At 32.1% G+C, this 6,422-nt stretch overlaps 1 long non-coding RNA gene across 1 annotated transcript; it reads right to left on the bottom strand.

Moving 5' to 3' along the window:
* Nucleotides 1-1,776: 1,776 nt before the first annotated feature.
* On the bottom strand, nt 1,777-3,183 carry LOC142164338 (uncharacterized). The gene is made up of 2 exons (XR_012695122.1): nt 3,045-3,183; nt 1,777-2,128 (listed from the first exon to the last, which is right to left on the bottom strand). It is a non-coding gene; the product is annotated as an uncharacterized LOC142164338 (long non-coding RNA).
* Nucleotides 3,184-6,422: the final 3,239 nt, after the last annotated feature.

Genomic DNA, 6,422 nt, shown 5'->3' with positions numbered 1-6,422 from the left:
AATTTTTGAGCAATATTTTTAAAACAAAATAAATCTTTAATTTATGATTATAAATTATATATTTATCTATATTATATTAAAGAATAGTATTTTATAATGATATTAAAAAAAGTTACGAGTTAATGAAAATCCACATAAAATGTAATAAGACTATATATTAGATTAAAAGTTAGCAAAATTATTAAAAAATTACTATTAGAAATGAAAGAGAAAGGCTATTTGAATTTGAAATTAGAAATTTGTTAAAACTACGATTAGAATGTCCAAACTATGGATAATATCACGAAATTGAAGTCTTATTTATGAAAACAAATATTAAAATAGAAAATAAATTTCTAATATAGGTAAATTTTACTAATAAAAATCAAAGATTAAATTTGTATTAAATCTAAAAAGGAAAGAAAATTTACGTAAGAAATAAAATTATAATGAAAATATTACTACAACATTAACATATAATGTGTTCAAACAACAAAGAAAATATTTTTCTATGATTAATATCTGAATTGAGTGCAGTTAGTTAAAGTTTGAATATATAGCATAATATTTTGAAAATGCGGTCCAATTTAGAAAATAGAATGATAGGAATTATTTGAATTTGAGAAGAATTTTTTTTTATTTCATAAGTTTTTATTTTTAAAAATATGACGTAAAGAAATAAAATGACAATAAACATATTACTACATATATATAATATGTTCAAACAATTAAGAAATTATTTTTCTATGATTAAAATAAAATTTTAAAAATATAAATAACTTTCTAATATAGGTAATTTTACTAATGAAAATTAAAATTAAATTTGTATCTTAAAGCTTAAAAAAAGAAAATTTAACTGCATCTAATACAAAAATAATTGTAAGATAACTCAATATATTTGTAACATAATCATCAAATATATGTATTAATATTTTAGACTAATTCAATTTTACAATTTAAAATAAAATATGATATTATTCTGGTTATAAAAAATTAATATAAAAATAATTAAAATTTATAGTAGGGAAGAGAATTTATTAAAAAATAGAGATAGTGTGAGGATACTTATACATTAAATTAGTTTAAAAATAAATAAATTAAAACATTAAATTATATTTAAAAATATTACAATAAATTTAAATGATTAAAAAAATTGAATGCATAAAAATATACCAAATTTCAAGAATAAAACATTTATATTTATTAAAGAATATTAAAAGAATAATAAGCAAGATATTAATAAAGATAATAAAAAATTATATGATAGTAAAATAATATTAAATAATAAATAATACAATAACTATAAGAAAAAAGAATTTGCGTAAAAATAATGTGATGAATAAGACATATTTAAATTTTACATAAAAATAAAGTGATAGTAAGAAGTTTGTTAAAATAATATGATCTAATGTGCTCAAACAAGACAGATCGCAATATGATAAGTTAGTATTCTTTGATACTGATTAGCAAAACGAAGTGCAAGTACTAAAATTAAGTAGTTAGATTGCTACAAATAAAAAATAAAATAGGTTGTGCACTACGAGATTTGAATAATAATTTCATATCCTACTTCATAATTAATATCTAATGTTATATAATTTTTATCTGAGAGGTTTATATTTTAAGGTTATTTGCACATGATTCAAATAACCAACATCACAATTTAATATGATTTGTGTCCGCGCATCGCGCGGGTACTAATACTAATACTTTTTAAACAAAAGGTGTTCAATTGGCCACTCTTTGTCGACTATAGTTCCGCCCTGTAAAATCTATTCTGTTTATGTTGCAAATCTATACAGTAATACTACATACTTCTTATATATAAAACATCAAGTTACAAACATTAATTAAGACCATAAAAGATAATATGGTCATTGCTACAATAACCATATGTAATAACATCATTTATTTATCTATACTATATTATAGAAGATAAACTTCATGTGCCATAAGAAAAGACCTATGGCTTTATATTGTTATCCATTTAATTTTCAGCATTTGTAATAGCAGTAGCAATATTTGTTGTAGCAATTTCCATAAGCTGCATCTTCCTTCTTGCACCAATGGTTACACTTATTGGGAAAACACTTCCCATTCCAGCCTTTACTAGGCTTTCCACAATACTTTGCTTCTGTTATCTTCATCTCTGCATTAAACCATAGGACAAAAGAACTCTTAAGGCAATTAAAAACGGATCTTTACGCAAATAGCTAGTTGACCCGATTATCCATGGTTCATCTTTCCTAGCTGGTATTATATAGGGCAACCCGGTGCACTAAGCTCTCGCTATGTGCGAGATCGAGAAAGGGTCGGACCACAAGGGTCTATGGTACACAATCTTACCCTGCATTTCTGCAAGAGGTTATTTCTACGGCTTGAACACGTGACCTCTAGATCACATGGCAGCAATTTTACCAGCAATTATACATGAATTATATAGTGATTATATATGATTGTAAATACAATATATATGAATTATACACATATTATATATCCGCAAATTAATTTTAATTTAAGTGATTGGGTAATCGGCTATTTAGGTTAATTCTTCATAAAAACAAAGAAATGCCCTTTTTTTTGTTAAAAAATAATTATTCTTTATACAACATGAAAAGAAAATACTCATTTTGTTACAACGAAAGAAAATATTTTTTCTACATCATGAAAGAAAATACTTATTTCGTTGAGATAAAAGAAAATGCTTTTTATTACATCATTTTGTTAAAATAAAAGAAAATACTTTTCTACATCACGAAAAGAAAGTATTTTTTTGTTGAAACGAAAGAAAATACTTTTTTTACATCATGAAAAAAAAATACTCATTAATACTGTTGAAATGAAAAAGAAAGTGTTTTATCTACAATATGAAAAGAAATTACTCTTAATAATATGCTTGTTTACGATGGAGGGTGCGAGGAGGGTTTGGGTTGGAGGGTGAGGGTGAGGGTGGGGGTGGGTGGGAGGGGGATGGGGAGGGGTGGGTGGGGTATGGGTGGGTAAGGTTAGTAACCAGAAAATAGGAAAGTAAATAAGAAAGAGACAAATGCTTAAGAATTGCTCACCAGAAGCAAACATGAGAAGAAAACAAAAGAGTAGAGCACACAAAGTTATTTTGCTCGCCATTTCTAATTAAGTTCCTTAATTTGAAATACTTTGTGAAATTGAGGCTATACCAAAGGGTGTATTTATAGTGATTCAAGAATAATTTTTTAAACATAAAAAGTTCTCCTATTTACTATTGTATAAATTAACCTTGAACAGAAGGAAGGAAAATGTCAAACAAATTAAATAAACTAGATAAATATGGAAAGAAAAAATAATCAGACGAGTACTGAGTCTTGATAAACTTTTGAACTGATCAAAGTTTTTCTTTCTTGCATCACCGTGAAAGTAACAAGATTCCTACTACTGTAAATTAAAGAAAGTCAAAAATTTACTTGATACTAGGGCAAGTATACAATAGTATAATTTAGGGAAAATGATATTGTATAGCCGCTGTAAAAATAATAGTCTAAAAAATATATAAAAATTATATATATATATATATATATATATATATATATATATATATATATATATATATATATATATATATATATATATTGTAGGTTATATACAAAAATTATACAAATTTTATACACTTTTTCGGCTACCAAATATAAATATTTTCTGGCGCGGACTAAAAGTAATAATACCCCTATAATTTATGTAGGTTTTCTAACTAACCTTAAAAACTAATTCAAGCTTAAGCTCAAGTTGAGGTGAGAAAAACTAGCAAGAATGATTACTATGCTCAGAGGCGGAGTCAGGATTTCAAGCTTATGGATTCGGATTCTAATCTGTTTAAGTTAGTGGGTTCTAAATTAATTATTTATACATTTAAATAAAAAAAATTAAGACAAATATAGAGTTCAAACCAAAACTACTGGGTTCGGTCGAACTCGCTCCTGACCCTAGATGCTTCAATCCCAAACTCAAGTTGAGGTTGGCTAACTACATGAATCTCTGTAACGACTCGACCGGTCGTTTTGAGCTTTTGCACTTTGCTCGTTAGTTCTCGAGTGTGACCTGCCCCGTGCGATGTATTATGACTTATGTAAATCGTTGGTTTTGGTTTTCAGGGTAATCGGAATAAATTTGGAAGAAATAGTCCTCAGTTGAAGCTTGAAATTTGAAAGGTTTGACTCCGATTTGACTTGTTTGTATATGATCTCGGATGGAAATATTTATGATTTAATTAGCTCCGTTGGGTGATTTGGGATTTAGGAGCGTGATTGGAATGCATTTTGGAAGTCCGTGGAAGGTTTAGACTTGAATTGGCGAAATTGAGGTTTTGACGTTTTCCGGTTGATAGGTGAGATTTTGATAAAGGGGTCAGAATGGATTTTCGGAAGTTATAGTAGTTCCGTTGTGTCATTTGGGATGTGTGTGCAAAATTTCGGATCATTCGGACGTGGTTTGGTTGAGTTTTTGATCGAAAGAGTTATTTAGAAGGTTTTGGAATTTTTAGGCTTGAATCCGATACGAATTTGGTGTTTTGATGTTTTTTTGAGCGTACCGAAGGTTGGAACAAGTTTGAATGACGTTATGGGATATGTTGGCATGTCTGATTGAGGTCCCGAGGGCCTCGAGTGAGTTTCAGGTGGTCAATCGGACCATTTCATGTTTTGCAAAGTTGCAGAAAAATTTCTATTCAGTGCTGCAGGCATTTGGCCTTCGCGTTCGCGAAGGGTTAGCTGGTGAGGTGGAGATTTTAGCCTTCGCGTTCGCGAGGGAGGCTCCACGTTCGCGAAGGACTGGGTTCGTCGTGCATCGCGTTCGTGAGGGAGGCTCTGCGTTCGCATAGGGGAAGTGAGAAGCTGGGTTTGAGGATTTATTTGTTCTTCGTGTTTGCGGAAAAGGAGTCGCGTTCGCGTTGGGTTAGGGAGTCAAGTCTTCGCGTTCGCGAATGGTAGGACGCGTTCACGGTGAAGATTTGGTCAAAGTAATTTTGTGTTTCGCGAACGCGAGGCTTTGACCGCGTTCGCGAAGAAGGATTTTTATGTCTGGGCAGAATGATTTAAAAAGGCTATTCCGCGATTTTGAGGCTAAGTACCTCCATTATTGGGCGATTTTGAAGCTTGGGAGAGCTAATTGAAGAGGGAATTCAAGAGGATTTCATGGAGGTAAGATTTTTGGTCCCTAAAGTTGTTTCTATGATGAATTCTATCATTGTAAGCTTGAAATCCATGGAAAAATCAGTAGCAAAAATGGGTAATTAGGGCTTGAGATTAAGAGACCTTTGAGTGGGGATTTGAGGTCCGATTTTGATGTTTTGATATGTATAGACTCGCGTGAGGATGAGGATTCCATTGATGTTAATTTTATCGAATTCCGAGACATGGGCCTGGGGGCCGGGTTTAAGCAATTTTGGGATTTTGATGTAAAATTAGATATTTTCGAGTGGGCTTCGTTTCCTTTGCATATTTTAATGATTATGTACTGATTGTGGCTAGATTTAGAGCATCCGGAAGTTGATTCGTGCGGGCATGGCATCGCGGGCTAGAGTTTTGACTGGATCGAGGTGAGTAATGATTGTAAATGATGTTCTGAGGGTTTGAAACCTTAGATTGCACTTCGTAGTGCTATATTGAGGTGAGGCACACGCTTGATGACGAGCGTGGGGTCGTGCACTATTGGGGATTATGACCTGGTTCGTCCCGATTGATGGTTTTACCGTATATTTAACTGAAATCTATTTGTTATCATCATTATTTGGGCTGAATGCCATATTTGGGCTTCATGCCAACTATTTGAACCCTTCGGGGATTTTTGTTGATATTGCCTCACTGTTTTGTCTTTATACTTGAACTCAGTCATGTTATTTTCCACTATTTTTTTCAAAACTTAGCCATGTTCACTCAGTTTTGATACTCAAATGATATTTAAATAATGTTTTGGGCTGAGAAACACTATTTTACTGTTGCCCGAGAGGCTTATGTGATTTTTAACTGAGTAAGGCCGAGGGCCTGTATTGTGAGGATATCTTTTGGGTCGGGCTGCATGCTGCAGCGGTGATACACTAATTTGATTATGAGACCGAGGGTCTGAGATATGTATGCCACGAGGTGGCTTGTTGATATTGATATGAGGCCGAGAGCCTGTTTATGATGCCACAAGGTGGCTTGATATTGGACTTGGGCCGTAAGGGGCCCCTCTAGGAGTCTGCACACCCCCAGTGAGCGCGAGTACTCATTGTGATGTGAGATATAGTCAGAAGGGCTAGTATTGTTCTATGTGATTGCCCGGGGGGCTGGTATTGTTCTGAGATATTGCCCGAGGGGCGGATTGTTGACACTATGCCTGAGGGGCGAACCTTATGTACTTATCTTTCTTATTTGCCTGTCATTTACCTATTTAATTGTGTAGTGTGACCGAGGGGCGGATTTTCTCTGCTTATC

The sequence above is a fragment of the Nicotiana tabacum genome, chromosome 9 (assembly GCF_000715075.1).
Source record: "Nicotiana tabacum cultivar K326 chromosome 9, ASM71507v2, whole genome shotgun sequence".
NCBI classification, from domain to species: Eukaryota; Viridiplantae; Streptophyta; class Magnoliopsida; order Solanales; family Solanaceae; genus Nicotiana; species Nicotiana tabacum.
Note: the sequence above shows the minus strand (reverse complement) of the source record. Positions and strands in the feature narration are given on the sequence as shown.